Source organism: Protopterus annectens, chromosome 1.part0 (assembly GCF_019279795.1).
Source record: "Protopterus annectens isolate FY-2018-M chromosome 1.part0, PAN1.0, whole genome shotgun sequence".
Lineage (NCBI taxonomy): Eukaryota > Metazoa > Chordata > Ceratodontiformes > Protopteridae > Protopterus > Protopterus annectens.
The window spans coordinates 1,969,407-1,986,825 of NC_056725.1; the positions used below are offsets into that span (position 1 = coordinate 1,969,407).

Below are 17,419 nucleotides of genomic sequence, written 5' to 3' on the forward strand. Positions count from 1 at the left end.
TTAGATAAAGGGACTATTTATACAAAATAACACTATCTTCATCTGTCTTCTCCAAAATCTTCTCTCCAGTTCTTTAATTCTATTTCCTTCTTCCCCTTTTTTTTCTGCAATTCTATATTCTGCTTATCTTATTTCCCTTGTCAAACTTTATAAATTAACATTTATACTCAGTTGTTTAACTGGTATGCTAAAGTATTATAATGTTTAATAGTCTCTGCTGCTTTTCCAACTATGTCAAAATGTTCTACTTATTTTTATGTGGCATTCACTGTCTTGGGTATCCTCATATAAACAAGCAGTAACCCGATGGGAACTTCCTAGTTAATATGTTATAAATATAAAAGAAATTAAGATGGGTTATCGAAGCAGTGATACAAATTTTCAGCCAAGGAATATTAGCTACATTATTTATGGAAAAGGAGTACATGGGCTAATAGAGACTCTGTGTAACATCTGCCACTTACTGATTTTTTTCCTTCACATAACGTCAAATGTTTTTAAGGGGAAAAGTTTCTTTGCTCAGTGATGGGATATGCTTTTCCAAAAATGGTCAGCTCCAAGGAAGAGTAAGGACATCACAGTGAAAGTATCACCAATTATAAAGATTACTGCATATGTGAAACATCCCAGAATGTAACCAATTCTATTATCCAGGTTTCCAGGACAAGATGACTTTAAGCAGTGTGAGGCCCTATGTACGATTGCAGGTTATCAAGTCGCTATGGAGATACCAGTTAAGAATTGAATGTCAAAGGGAATGCTACTTAACATAAGTTTAAGCTGCTTGGCATGTAGCATCCTGATACATTATTCAAGGATGGCACACTTGGGATTTAGCTACAGAGGCTGCTGACTTCCACACAGAATGTGCCATGATGTCTTGATGCACCTGCTTCATGACTTTCTCATAAAAACTAAAATGTAATGCTATAATCAATAGCATGTTGTCTTTTTAAAGTCACTTAAACACATCCAACGATGAGAGTAATCTGAGTTTTATTACGGAGTCCCCCCAGGGATACTTGTCTCAGATGGTTAAGCATAATGCCAAAAGCAATACAGTGTAGCTGACTTTGAGAAACAAGTCTACCCTAGTGATTGCTACATAAACAGGATCCCACTTAAGGTAGAAATAGTCATTAGAGATCTAGGTACTTCCACTGACAATAAAATGGAAGTTATGTACTCACCATAATAATGCTGGATCCTTTTCATTCAAGTCCACATGATGCAACAGCTGAATACCAAACTGTTCCTTGGATCCGATCTGGCCATTGGCTAGTGCTCTAGTACCTTGAGCTCCTTTAAAAACTTTTCTATAATCCCCTCTAAGCCTTTGCCCTTAGATTGAGCTTACTGCCTAGAGAACACATACACCAGAGAAAACTATTACAAAGCAAGAAACATAAATGTGACAATTTGGACTGAGGATGGAGGGAGGAAGGGGATGTCACAGCAGATGGACTTGGATGACAAGGATCAAGTATTATGGTGAATACAAAACTTCAGCATCCTATTTCATCAGTATGTCCAATCAGACAGTTGGGACAGAATCCAAAGCTACCTGAATTCTCAGGTGGGATCTCAACAGATACCTCCAAGAAAGGAAGCTCTGAATACTGCTCTGGTTCTAGAAATCATGTCCAACATATAATGTTTGGAAAAAGTATGCAGCAAAAGCCATATTACTACTGCAAAAAAGTAATCAACCAGGAATTCCTGAAAAAGTCATCAGAAACTGCCACAGATCTTGTGGAATGAGCCCTTGGTTTTGTGTGTAGGTCCCGGCTGTTGACAGAATAGACAAAAGAAATACGACTGGATAACCACCTAGAAAGAGTCTGTCTAGAAACTTTGAAGCTCAGTCTTTTAAATGCAAATGAGATAAACAGCTGAGTGTCCTTTCTGAAGGCTTCAGTGCTGAGGCGATAGAATCCGAGCTGTTTATGTGCAACAGATGCTCTCCTTTGCTTGAATAACTTGGAAACAATACCGAATGATTAATACATTCATTAATGATACTTTTGGAAGCCAATTTAGGAATAAATGAAGGATTAGTTCTTAAAGCTTCTCTTTGGAAAGACCAAGTATGGTGTCTTGACACACAAGATGTGTAGTTCTGGAATTAATCTAGCTGCCTAAGTACATAACCTGTGGTAAGAGACCTGGGTACTCAGGTTGACAACAATCTCACATTCGACCATCATGTAGCAGCAGTGGTCAGAAAAGCCTTTTACTTGGTTCATCTCATAAATAAAGGGATTGCATCCAGGAAAAAAAGGAGGTTATTACCCTCTATACTCCTCATTAGACCAATAATTGAGTACAATGATCCGTTTGGTATGTACTTTACCCACATCTGCACCAACTGGAAAGGCCACAGAAATACCTCACAGAGAGAATCCATGGCCTCTAACACCTGTTCTATGCATATAAGCTCAAATCACTATCACTCTACTAGGTATCGTACAGACTGCACAGGCATGATCTGTGTCTTGCCTACAAGGCCGTCTCAGACCCTGCCTACTAGAGATGTTCTATATCCATAAGTCCTCACACATTACCCATTTGAAAGGCCTAAGTCTAATATGAGACATCAATAAAAGCTGCTGGAGTACAGAGTTCCCATACATGTCAGAGAATCTCGCTTACACTCTTCAAGAGCAACCCTGATGAGTGGATGGAATACCACAAATTTTTCCCATGGGCTCCACCTGTGTCCCTCATTGAGGGGGGTGACAGGTGCTGACTGAGGTTTCTTTTTTGGGGATAAACTCTTGGCTAGACTTGTAAAGGCCCCAGGGCCATTAGCCTAATAACCTATTATGATCCTGCTGTGACAGTCACCACAAAATGTTTTCCATGTCAAAAACATCAGTTTTGCTGTTGAAGCTGGTTTGAAGAGGCTTGGTCAGTGCTTCCAAAACCAAATTTAAATTCCAAGGGGAATAGGATCCTAGGTCGAACAATGAACACTTTAAGAAATGCTTTGCAGAGCTTATGAGAATCTAAAGAATTGTTTTGGTATACAGGATGGTAATTAAGCTATCCCTGTAGCATAACTCATTTCAGTCATAATGGCTACATCTCATCCAAAAAGCTAAGTTTCACTGACCAGTTTTTGGGTTACTGATCTCATCCAAAAAGCTCTAAGCATAATTCCATTTATCCATGTTTTCACATTGTAAACAACTTCTTGAAGTAAATGTTGCAGTGCATTCTTGCATCTATAAATATACACACACACACACACACACACACACACACATATATATATATACATGTGTATGTATATGGGTTCACTTCAAAATCTCGAAAGCTCAAAATCACGAATCTCAAAATACTGAACTCAAAATCTCAAAAGCTCAAAATACTGAAAACTCATAATACCAAATCTCATAATATCAAAAGAAAAACATACAGGACACCAACAGTGACTATAATGCATACATACATACACACACACACACACACACATATATATATGTTTTTACCATATCCTTGCATCTGTAAATAGATAGATTAGTACTAGGCTAACTGCCCTTATGGGTCATTTTAAGCCTAGCCAATTATCCCTTGTGAGACTCAAACCCTGCACCTTGCGTTTGTAAGGCAAACACCTTAACCATTAGGCCACCCTCCCAAAAATATGTTTTATTTCTTATGTGATCTTTTCACTTGGGCTGTGTCAGCAAATGGTCCATTGAGATCAGTGCACTACTCTGGTAAACAAAACAAATGAAATAATAAATTAAAAATGGCTGCTTCTTGTACTCAGATTATATGATAGCCAGAACCTGCTTCAAATAATGAAGACAGGAAAGGCAAAATGCAACAGAAAGAGCAGGGATCAGCCTCTTGCTTAGTAGCCATTGCTTCCCTTTTTTCTTGTGAATTTGAGTATGATGTAAACATTTCCAGTGATTTATTGTTTGAACATAAGGATAGCGTACAATAATATTTCTGCATAGGTAGACAAAATGCTTAAGTAAAATACAGGAAAGAAAAGAAAACTGCAAGAGACAAAGGGGAGTACTCGGGGGGGGGGGGGTGGGCAGGCTTATCCTATACCATCATTTAGTGCTCATGGGGGTATTCATGAGAATACTCCTGATATTAGTGATACAGTTACAAGTGACAATAACTGTGTTCACTCTTTAGAACTGTCACCGCCCCAAAGATCAGAAAGGTTAATGAACAAGACTATTGTTTTCAGGCAGGAACAACACTTACCGGACCTCCAAAATGTGGAAGAGTTTCCTTTACCCCAACAGCAGAGGGAAAAAAGGGTGGGAAACAGACAACAGAAGGAAACAATAGATCTCATCCTTAACACTAAGGGCGATTTTACTATTTACAGCTTAAACTCTGTTCATTTTACCTCACCACATGCTGAATTTTTTGAAAATGGTATAACATTTGTCCCCACCAGGAGAGGTAGATTGGTCAAAAATTTAGTAGACCTCAAATTTTATATTAGAAAGCTGAATCTGCAACTCCTGTTGGGAGATAATAATTTAGAGGATAGGGCTATAGGTATTTTTAAAAGACCCAGTATTTACAAACCACCCTTGCACCCTACTATCTTACTGTATGAAAAATTTTGTGAACAGGATATTAGATGTCTTTTAAAAAAAAACATCCAGGTGAAAACTTCAATTTAACTCGAGATGAATGGAAACTTCTTAATGAATTAAGTAATAATAAATGTTTAAGACTAATGAAGCCAGACAAGGGTGGGGATGTGGTAGTAATGGATACTTGGGATTACAGTAATAGAATGGAAACCATCTTATTTCCTGACAAATATGAAGAAGTATCTAGAAACCAGATTAATATTGCCCATAACAGAACTGACATCATGTTGTTTGATTTGTTAACCCAAGGCTAAATCTCAGAAACTGAATATCCTTTTTTGAAGGTTGAATTTCCAAGGATCCCTGGGATCTTCGGAATCCTGAAGATCCATAAAAATAAGATTGATTCCCCAATATTCCCAACTGTAGACTCGAAGGGTCCCAAGACATATGGTATTGCTAAGTTTGTAGATTTGAAGCTGAAAGTTATTTTACTAGAAGAACGGCACATCTTTAAAGATTCTTGGGACTTTTTGACAAAGGTTAATAACAGTGTGCATTCTGAAAATATGATTTTGGTAAAAACAGATGTGATCGATTTATACTCTGTTATACCACACCAATGCGAAGGAGATTGGTTTTATAATTTTTTTACATCAAAAAGGTAGGCTGGAAACTAATGACATAGAAGTTTTGAGAACTTTGATGGAAGTTATTTTAGACTACAACTATATATGGTTTGAAGAAAGTACATACAAACTAAAAAAACAGAGTAGCTATGGAGGCAGCGTGTGTCCTCATTTTTACAAACATCTTTTTAGCATACTGGGAGGAAAATTTTGTTCTCAACTCTGAATTTAATGACACCTGGAACGGGACATTTTTGGATGATATAGTCCTTTTTTGGAAAGATACAGAAGATAAACTACATCAAGTCTTCCAGTATATTAACAACTTGACCAGTTTTTTAAATTTACTTTATCATGACCATTTATGTTACCTGGATGTTAAAATCAATCAACCAGGTTAACAAATGCTTTGTGAGTAATTTGTATGGATAACCAACCTATTCCAGTGCCTTGCTCCATTACGACAGTTGCCATCTATTTACCAAAAAAGAGCTTTGGTCAAAGGAAACTGGTGAGGCTGGCGAGAATGATTTCATCACTACAGACCTTCTTTGACAAAGGGGGAAAAACTAGGGGTTATGTTACTTAACAGAAGCTACCCCAACATTTTCCTGTAGAAAATATTCAATGAGGTTTACCAGAAAAGGGTAGAAGGTCTTTACAGACCACTATTAGGGATGGACAACTGTGTTATGATTAGCTCAAGACATAGCGATCCTAATTTTTGAAAGAGTAGTATCCTCACTTTTAACAATGGTTCAGACACAAATAGACATATACTAACAACTGGAAAATATTTGACACAGGAGGGACTGACCAATCCAAAATAGGAAATGGGCAGAGGTTCACTTTTAGAAGGGACTGGAACCTTAAAAAATACCTACAACATGTGAGTAAGCACAGAATGAATGAAAATGGCAAGGAACATATGTTTAAATGGGGACATTGTTGCAATGCCCTTGCACTACAGAAGGTAATAGTGTGAATATCTAGGGGCACGGTAGAGTAAAATGCCCTAGGAAATTCAACTGCAACTCAAAAATGGTTGTTTATGTTGCTTTAAGCAAAGCATATTACTTGTTCTATATTGGAAAAACTGAAAAGCGAGTATATACGAACATGCAAGCGACATCAAGAAACATGACTTGAGAAATGTACTTTGGAGACATATTCAGAGTAATGATGGGCATTAATTTGTCTTTTGTAGTGGACATGGTCAAGAATGATTTAAGAAGTGGCCCTTTAAAAATCGTATTAGAAAAGGAGGAGATTGAGTGGCAGCTAAAAACGAATACTATGGGGTCAAGGGGGTTAAACGATCAAATTTCCGTAATTAGTTTCCTGAAATTAAAATCTATTATCTGAAATAATGCCTTTTTACATTTAAACTAGTATGTTATACATATGGATTTATACATGACTGTTTTTATTTTATTTTGAATGGAGTAGAAATATATGGGTAGAATTATTTTAATGTTTATTGCTTTAATATATGGGGTTTTATATGCATCTGTTCTTGTAATGTGACTTAGTATTTTAAGGCAATTTTCTGACTCAATTATGGTTTCTAATTTGAAGTTGATTAGGAGGGTGGAGTCTTAGGGGTTATAGAAACTGTTGTGGATGCATTTATTACTCTGATGAAGATCTGTACTAACTGGAAGAAGGCGCTCAGTTTTTTATTTATTTATTTTGTAATAGTGTCTTAATACAGCTGGCAACATTGGTTGATTTTATTTAACATTTTATCATTGCACTTGGTGGATTTAATGATAAAACAAAGTCTTGCTGTAAAAATAAGGAATAGCAGCAACAGTATCCAACGTCAAGAGAAAACTTTAATGAAAAAAGCAAAGCTATCGGGTCCACACCCTTCTTCAGTACTAAAACACATTTACATCAACTGTTAAAACTTTAAATAGGAACACAAAACCTACATTTCTGTTCCTATTTAAAGTTTTAACAGTTGATGTAAATGTGTTTTAGTATTGAAGAAGGGTGTGGACCCGAAAGTTTTGCTTTTTTCATTAAAGTTTTCTCTTGACGTTAGATACTACTTGGTGGATTTAACAAAGTATTATACATCCATACAGCTTGCTGGTGGTGGCTGAAGCTGCTGGTGCTTGGCTTTTTCTAAGCTTTGTACTTTACTTCCCGTTTTTTCTGCTCTTATGTCCTCATTTCTTCGTCTGTCAACACTGAATCCTGCAACCCTTTTCAGGCACTTCATTTCCATCATTCTACTTTACATTTATGGAAGGAACAGATTATGGGCGACTCGGAGTCTGTTTTTCGTGGACTAATACTGTTAAAGCAAAGGCCACTAGAAAGATTCTTTTCAGGTTAAAAAAATTGCTCTGTGGACAGACTCAAGAACCTTAAGACTACTGGGCATGCACATAACTCAATCAGTAGCTAAAACATTCCAGGACAGCACCTTCAATAATGTTGTTTAACAAAACAAAACAAAAAAAATGCACTGTCTTATCTTTTTTTTTTTTTTTTTAATTAACATTACACCTTCCTATCCATCTACAGTCTAAAAGTGTTACCAATATTCTGTACAACGGTTTGGTTCAAAATTAGACTCAAGCTGAAAACTTACAAAATCATAAACACTAATGTGAAACTATAGCACGGTTATAATTCTAGTGACTCACATTTGATTAGAGGTTTGAATGCTTGGCACAAGCAGGCATGATAGGTGTGTTTATTGTGTGTGTGTGTTTGAAGGGAGGTGCTGGACACAGATTTCAATGAATTCTGGCACAGGCCAGAGTTCACAGTGAGACAAAATACCAGGGTGGGCATGTGGAAAGGCTAGGGGGTAGACAGCTCTAAAGGTCCAAGGGAAGTACCTTTTCAAATCACTCCTTATTGCTCACCAAACTGAGCAATTGATGTCAGTAGCTTTCGTTTTTTCAAGTGCTGCTAATGAGTACCATAAGGTTAATTACCAAGAAGGTAGGGACCCCATGTTGGCAGTAGGGTTACAATGGGGACAGCCTGGCAGAGCAACTGGGGAAATCTAAGGGTGGTGCAAGCATGGCAACTGGGAGATCAGTCAGAGGGCTAATAAGCAGGGCTACGAACAGAATTAATGAACTCTTACATTCCATGAAAATTCAAGAGAGCTAGCCCCACCTCAGTATCTTGTCATCTTTTACCTACTAAAGAGGGAAGAAGGGCACAACCCTGTTACTTTCTATCAGCAATGTTTTCTTTCACTTCTGGGCCAGGGATCTCCTCAGCATTTGGAAACTGAAGGGCTCATACTGGGCATTGCTTTCACCACCATCAATTGGACAGCCATCCCTCATGCCAAGCATCGATCACTAAAAATCTTTTCATGCATAATTAAGGAGGAAATCATGATGTGGCATAATCAAAACATGACTTAAAACATAATGGGCACCATGGAATTTTTTTCAATATTATTTACATCTCCCACTGCCTGTCACCATCTACTAACTTTGCCACAATCAATCAGCCCATTAGTTTCCCAGTATGGCAAGAGCCAACTGCATAAATCATATTCCAATGCAGCTGTCATGGATTTTCTGTTTTCAGCCCTAACTCCAGCCTCTGGCAGCTGATGAGTATGCCTGCAGATGGGAGTGCCCACCTTGCTCTATGAACATGAATGCTCCTGTACATACCCCATGAGGCTACCATAGAGCCAAATGCCAGTCCCATACACAGCATACCATTTATCTCTCTTCATAGTTACTGCCAGTAATGTAGTGAGCAGGCCTACCTCACTATTTCCATGCCGGATGAACCCAGCAACTTCTGCTTACACTGAGTCTCTACTGTCAGCTCCTCCAACATGTCTCAATCATCCACAGAGCCAACAAGGCGCCAAATAAGGGCTGAAGATGATTATTCAGTTAGCATTTTGCAGCAAAAGGAGTAGGCATAGAATTTCTTCTGCCACTATTATGGTTGCATAAGCAGAAATGAGTACAGTTGCTTGCTGTGGTATCCATTCAAACTGCTCATCATTCATCAAGGACACTGACTGCTGCTTCTTATAAGGAAATAGTGAAAACATGCATCAAGAGGGACTTTTTGAATGAAAAGGAGACTAAACCACTCCAGCAAGCCATTGGTGTAATGAAAGCAGTTCTAAATGAACTAAAGTACACAGAGACTTTGTTGCCAGTGCTGGCAAGGGTCACTCAACAGAACCTAGGAATGCATGATATGGTAGAGAAAATTTTGGTTCTATTTCTTGAAATATGTTGGTGGCCAAGCAGTGGTAAGAATGAGACATTGGATGCATGTCTCTTAAAAGACCTCTCCGAGTCCTTGAATACTATTATTAGTTTTCTTAGACTTTACAGCTCGATGTGCAAAAGAATATACTTGTCTGACCAAAGAAAGGGATGCACCCTTTCCCATTACACTGGGAAATTTACAGTCCTGTATCTGTCACTGATTTAAATGACTAACAGATTCTCAATTTATGATGCAAGAATTGGATTTTTCAAATTCATTAAAAGGACGTTGTTTTACTTATCTTCATAAAAGCATGCCTCTCAACTGTCCAGATTTTTGCCACATATTTTAGAACTATTCCTCATAAAATGTGGAGTTTTCTAGCTAATCAGTGAGGACTGAATACAATATATAAAGACAGACATTTGAGTTTCTGACATCATACCCTTCTGAAAATACATTGCAACACAAAACTTTTTATTCTAGCAACTTTTTAAGTTTAAAACAGGAATATTTAAAATTTGTCCTGCTTTTTAGACCTTTGTCCTCCCATTATTTTTGGCTTTGTCCAGATTTCTTGTCCTACAAAGTAGCGAGGTATTTCTAAAAGGTCACAATACAAATAATCAGTCTCTGAGGTACTTCTAAAAGGTCGCAATACAAAGAATCAGACTGCATAAAGATACATGTATACATTATTCTATCTTCTCTTACCACTTAAATATTTAAATAATTATTGATTTTTGCATCTAAAGGTGGTCTGTTATGCACTAAGACTGGCACGTTGATGATCCTGACATATATGTTTGCAAGTTTTAGATTCTGCTTATGTGGGAAGTGCCATCATCTATACAACTGACTACAATATTTAAATTATGCAAGCAAAGCCTGCTGTTTACTGTCAGGCTACTAAAGTTCTTTTATCCCACACTACAGTGCAATCCCCTGTGCAGCTTCTAAATGAAAATATGGCCAAATGTTTTCAAGTATTAGCTGTGCAGGAATGGGGATTGTGTGTAATGTTACTCATTATGAAAACAGTCAAGACAAATACTACTCTAGGAATAGCTGGCTTGTACTATGGAGGACATTTTGATGACTGTCTTGTGTGAATACTAAAACCTTTAACTGTGTTAACTGGGAGGGCAGGAAGGATCTGGTACCATTTTAAAGGCAATATGCATGTAAATCCTGTTAGGGAATAAGTATTATAAAACTGTGAACTTTAGTTTGTTAAAACCATTCAAATTGTGTAGCTATGTTATGTTCATAGATGGCCTAGATTTGCTCACTTATTTAAGCACTTTGGTTTGACCTTGGATTGTATAATTCTATTTCTGACTGATTTTATGCCAAGTCCTTTAATTTAGAACTCTAAATCTGTGTTTCTAGAGTTGTGTACATTTATTAAAATTTAAGAGCCATGACAATTGGCAGAAGCTTCCCAGTTAAAAGATTTGATTATTTTTCCAATGATTTAAAGGACACCAACCAGCTGAGCTAAGAAAGATTAATTGTGTAAAATCTTACCATAATGATAGATGTCCTCCTCTTCTCTGTTGCAGTATTCTTTACACAAGGGCGTTGCCTGCTACAACGACCCGTCGGCTAGTATACAAAAGATTTACTACATAGAAGGGCATGGTACATCGCAAGTAGGCTGCTATTGGATGTAGGTCATAAAAGTGACATAAGCACGCACCACTCTCGGAATTGAGTGCCTCAGGAGGAATGTCTGTCTAAGGGAAGTATGTAGGCTAAGTACATCCAAGGAAGAACTAAGTTGGAGGAAGGAGGGAGGGATGGAATACTGCATCAGAGAAGAGAAGGAATCTATAGTTATGGTAACATTTTACACAACTAATCTCTATCCTATTCCTCTGTTGCAGTATTCTTTACATGAGGGAAAATGCCAAGCCTCCAGAAGAAAGGGAGAAGGTAGGGTCTGTGGAGAATGGCCCTGGAAAACCCTGTCCTAGATTTGGAAATGTCCAGTTTGTAATGTTTGGTGACGGTATAAACTGAACACCAGGTAGCTGCTTTCAGAATGGAATTAGTGTCCAGTCCTTTGAAGAAGCCAGCAGAGGAAGCAACAGCCCTAGCAGCGTGTGCCTTAACAGGAGAAGGGAGGCTCTTTCCATGGTGCTCGTAGCAGAAGGAAATAGTTTTAGAGATTCAGCTGGAAATGGTGTGTTTAGAGACAGAAGTCCTAAAACTCTTGGGTGAAAGGAGACAAACAACTGGTTGGATTTCCTGATATTCTTTGTATTGCCAATGTGGAACCTAAGCTGTTTGTGCACATCCAAAGTGTGCAGAATCCTCTCTGCAGAGTTTTGCGGAGAAGGGAAAAAGGGAGGTAAATAGACTGGTTGAGGGATAACTCATTTACCACTTTAGGCATAAAGGAAGGGTTGGTACAGACAGACACCATCTCTGTGGAACACCAAGAAAGGAGGAGAAGCCATAAGGGCTAGGAATTCAGAAACCCTTCTTGCTGAGGTTAGTGCAAGCACCAAAATAGTTTTCCAGGAGCAGTATTTCAGGGAAGCAGAAGCTGCTGGCTCAAAAATGGCTAGGGTCAGTTTCTCCAATACAAAAAATGAAGATTCCAGGGGGATGGAACAGGCTTCCTGGCAGATCTCATTTGAAGGATGCCTTTTAAGATTTGTTTATCCTCAAATATAGAGGCTAAGGGTGGAGCAAGAGGCAGGCAGGCAGAAATAGCTGACAAGTGTACTTTTACTGAAGAGCAAGTTAAGCCAGCATCCAGCAATTCACACAGCTATGAAAGAACCAGTGGGACTTCCACTGTAGGTGAGTCCTGGTTACAAGAAAGACACCAAAGTGAAAATCTCTTCCAATTGGATAAATAAGACTTTCTAGTACTGGCTTTCCTGGCCTCATACAGAACCCTAAGCACATCCTCTGAAAAAATGTGTCTGAAAGGAATTAAAACTATCACCCACAACATCAGCTGAAGAGTAGACAAGTAGGGATAGATGAGAGTTCCTTTGTGTTGTGTGAGAAGGTCCACTCTGTGTGGCAACTTGTGGTGATTGCCCTTGGGTAAATGCAGGAGTAGGGGGGAACTAATGCTGTCTTAGCCAAAAGGGAGTTACCATCAAGACTTTTGGTTTGTCCTTCTGAATCTTTAGCAGGACTTTTGGAATGAGAGAAAGGGGAGGGAATGCATATAGAAACACCCCCTTCCATGAAAAGCTGAGGATGTCCATCTTCCAGACCTGAGGATGTGGATCCCTGGCACAAAACTGTGGAAGCTGTCTGCTCATGGGGGAGACAAAACGGTCTATTTGTGGAGTACCCCATCGGTGGACAATGTCTAGGAACACATCCCTGTGAAGCACTAATTTGTGGGATTGTGCTTTGGACCTGCTCAAGGTGTCTGCCATTACATTCTGACTGGAGGGGATATACACAGCCTGGAGGAGAGTTTGAAGTTTGACAGACAATTCCCACACTTGCAGGGCTAGTTTGCAAAAGAGATAAGACTTTGCCTCTCCCTGCTTGTTCACATACCAGAGAATGGTCATGTGGTTTGTGAAAATTTTTAGAGGGCCTGGGATGAACAGGGACTGAAAGGTCTGAAGACCCAGTAGCAGTGCCCTCATTTCTTTTACACTGATGTCCATATCTCTTCTTTGAGTGGGGACAAGGTCCCTTGTGCTTTTATGGAACTGAAAGCTTTTCCCCATCCTGTGTCTGAGGAGTCTGTGAACATCTCCTGGACAGGTGCAGAGGATGGAGTGGGAGACCTGGGTTGGTAGTCAACTGTTGACTCCACCTCTTCAAACAAAGGAGAAGGGGAACTGTGAACTCTAGTGGATGTGCATGTTGCATCCACACTGACTTCTGGAACCACTGTAGTTTTCTCATGTGCCATTTTGCCAGAGGAAGCAGTGGGATGGTGGATGCCATGAAGCCCAGGGTTCTGAGAAAATTCCTGGCAGTGATGCGAGTTAGAGAGCGGATGCTCTGAAAAAAGGAAATGAGCTCCTGAGCAAGAAGAAAAACCTTCATAAGGTCTGTTTGTATCATGCATCCTAGAAAAATGTGATCCTGAGACAGGGAGAGAACAGATTTTTGGTAGTTTACTGTGAAACCCAGAGACAGTAGGATGGAAATGGTGGCGTTGGATTGTGCTCTAATGCTCCTGAACTGACTGCTTGAAAGAGAAGGTCATCCAGGTACAGGAAGACCTGAATGCCCTGAAGTCTGCAGTAAGCAACAACTGGGGCTAGGGATTTCGTAAATACCCTTAGGGTGGTGGAAAGACCAAAAGGCAAGGCAGAAAAGTGAAAGTGCTAAGAGGCTACAGAGAATCCTAAAACTTTTCTGTAACTGGGATGAATGGGGATGTGTAGGTAAGCATCCATTACATCTATGGAGACCATAAAGGCTTGAGGGATGATCAGAAGGAAAAGGGCCTGGATTTGCAAAGTAAGCACTCTGAATGTAGGCACTTTCAGGAAAGTGTTGAGGTAGGAAAGGTCCTAGATGGGTCTCCAAGGCCCTCTTTTCTTGGTAGCAAGAAAATCCTTGAATAGAAAGAACCCTTTACCCCTTTGATTTGATGGGATGGAACATGTTGAATGGTGCCTTGATCCAACAGGCCTTGCAGCACCTTTGGGAAATGTGACAGTTGCTCTCTGGGAGGTCGTGGGATGCCCCTGAAAGGTGGAAGTTAATTCCAGGCCATGAAATAATCATTTTTTTATGAATGAGAGCACCCAAGAATCCTGTGTAACGTTTTCCCAAGCTGGAGTTGACAGGGAAAGGTGAAAAGAAAGGGGGGGGGGACTTTGGGGTCCAAATAGTTAGACAAACCCTGGTCTGTCTGGAAATGGTCGTTTTTGAGGTGGAGCTTGCTGGGGAGTCCTAAATTGCTGAGGTCTCTTATCATACTTTTTAGCCTTAGCTGGAGGGGTCATGACTGCCTTCTAACAAACAGGTTTAGAAATATAACTCCTTTGGAACTTTGGTATAGGGGAACCAGGATGTTTCAGTTCCTGCATCTCCTTACCTTTCTCCTGTAAGGTTTTAAACAAGTCTGCAGCAGCTGGCCCAAACAGGTCTGAAATATCCAGAGTAATATCTGTAAGTTTGGATTTAATGTCCTCTGGTAAAGGTTGAAGTCTCAACCTGACAAATCTTCTCAGGACCGAACCTGTGGCAACTACCCTTAGCTGACGTCTCCACAGCATTGTAACTACATTTTATTGAATGGCGGGCCACTTGAGAGGATGGCCTAATCGAGGAAGAGGCCAAAGACTTATTCTCTGAGTCTGGCAAATCTGAAATACTTTTAGAAAGTTGGGACAAGAGTTTCCAAGGTGTATTTAGTCACGTGTGTTTGACAACTAACAGCCCTAAAGATGAGAGTGGCAGAAGTGTTTACTTTTTTGCCTAACCTCTCCATATGTCTGCTATCTTTGTCAGAGGGATGAAGAGTGGCAGAGGGAAGTAACCTAGAGGGCTTATCAGAAGCCACTGTGATGAAAGAAGTTTCAGCAGAAGGGGCTTTGAAAAGAAACTTAAATCTTCAGGCACCTTGTAGCCTGGTTTCTTAGCTACTGGAGACTGGGAGTTAGGAGTCCTACTAGAAGATGTAAATGCATCCAAATATGCAAGCAAGACAGGAGTTATGACTCAGGGGCTAGGAGTATCATCTTGAAGTAATTCATAGTAATGTTTTTGAACTTCAGACATCTAACAACTGTCCCATTTGAAACGTTTCCTCATCTTAACCCAAGGTCCTACTGAAAGTAATTTTCTCCATTGGAGAGTCAGTACTATTGGAGTCCTCCTCTGGGGAAGCATAATCCAGCAAGGAGGGGATATGAGATGAATAAGCTAGGGACTCATTCTCCTCTTTGGAAGAAGCTTCCTCCCTAACCCTCTTCTGAGGAGAGGTAACCCTGGGTGAGGCCAGTACTGAAACCCCCCTGGAGGAGGCCTAAGAGACATAAGACCATTAAAAATGCCATGTATAAAATTTTGCCAATCATTTTGTGGATCAATGGAAGGTGACAAATGCTTAGTTTTTCTGTTACTTCTTGGCATGCAGATCAGCCCTATGTAAGGTTAGAGGACCAGATGTAGGCCTAGCTTTAACAATGTCGCAATCAATTTCCTCCCTAACCATTACCTGGGGGATCGCCCTAGGGTCCTTGGCAATCACAAGTCTAGGATCCCCCTGGACATGGGATGTGCTGTCATCTTGATCCAAGGTGACCTCTGTTATGGGCTTAGCCTGTGAATCAGATGAAAGAGCTAACTGTTTCTCTGGGTTAGCAACTGCCTCAGGAGAGATGTCCGCCGCAGGAGGTGCAGCTGAAGTTTCAGGCCTAAGCTTCTTGGCCTTCCACTTCACTCTGCCTCAGGCCTCGATGAAACCTCAATAGCATTTTTCTCAAGGAGTTTCAAGCGCGGACTCTCTAAATATACAAAAAGGGAAGATTAACTACTTCTCAAAGTTTTAGGCACAAAAGTCTGGCAAACAGAACAATATCTATGATCGTGGGTAGGCCCAAGACAAAAAAGACACTGCTGGTGATTGTCTATGTCTATGATGTCCACATTGGCATTTGTCTTTCTTGGATGACATTAAACCTAAGGACAATAAAAAAGGCAAAGAAAGGTAGGGTAGTTATCTGAAACACTGAGACAGTAACCACTTCGGTGAGCAGACAATATATGCAGGTAAAGCATTCGGACCAGCAGCAAAGAAGTTCCGAGGATGGTGCATGCATACGTCACTTTTATGGCCTACGTACGACAGCAGCCTACATGCGAAATACCACCACACCTCTGAGTAGTAAAAGTCTTTTGTATACTGGCCGATGCTGGGTCATTGCGGCAGGCAACTCACTCACGTAAAGAATACTGGAACAGAAGGACATCAGGGGCCTCCCTGCTGCTGATTAGGCTTTTCTGTACTTATCAATAAAGCCTCAGTGACTCAAAGTAAAACCAAACACAATGTATAAAAACTGGTCTGGATAAGAAACAAACAGGCCATGTTCACTTTTGCAGCTAGACAACAGAGGACAGGCTTGTCCCTTTTAATTATTTTGAGTGGCTGGAGTTACTTTTGGCTATGAATGTATGATGAACCTTGCTGGTTCTGAGCTGGTACTTTGTCTTCCTCTTTACTTTGTTGCTACTGGTGGAATTGACTCTGAATTCATGTCTACCCACGGAAGTTGCCACAGGCCATGGTAAAATGTTTCAGGTGACTTCTGGTTTAGCTAATTCTGTTTTTCAATCTTCCATATTTAGGCTAGTTAAAAAGTATTACAAGTAATACTCACACTGATAACATTATGAACAAGCTGAATATGAGCATCGTTTTAGATGTTAGCTTCACAAAGTAACTATGGTACATTCTCTGAAAATAATGTCTATTAATACAAATAGCCTTTACAACCCATACAAAAGGGGCAGGGTGTACCCAAGAGTCTGTCACTCAGATATATACCGTCACGAAATTCATTTACCTGAAGTGGAGTATGCTAAATTTACAAGGGCAGGAATCAAACACATTTTAGGGTACAGGAGTAGAATTTAGGTAACAAGGTACTTGCTGTACTTTTTAATTAAATATATACACTAATATCAGCTAGCGAAATCAGTTAGGTTTTTAAGACAGTGAAATTTGAGGGGCTGGCTCATTTGTGTAGAGGTTTTAATTCCTACTTATACAGGGATACCTCAACGGGCTAACTTAAATTCACTCCACTGGTCAGGTAATTAATAAAAAACATACCTTGCAGCACTAAACTACTTGATTTAGTGGCCCCCTGAACTAAAGAATAAACAGTGCTATTCACATCTCCTGTGTGATGTAGTCTTGGTCTCTCACAGACAGAATCTTTGTCTCTAGGGACCTAGTATAGAGAATCGCTACACCAGAGGTTTCTTTGCTACTGTGCTCAAATCATGTTTCTCTAGGTAATTACACTGAGGCTGGCA

At 39.7% G+C, this 17,419-nt stretch overlaps 1 protein-coding gene across 1 annotated transcript in view; it reads right to left on the reverse strand.

Annotated features, from left to right (window-relative positions):
* The window catches only part of LOC122806960 (transcription factor RelB-like), a 485,885-nt gene that overhangs the window by 68,899 nt on the left and 399,567 nt on the right, over nt 1-17,419 (reverse strand). The window lies entirely within an intron of this gene.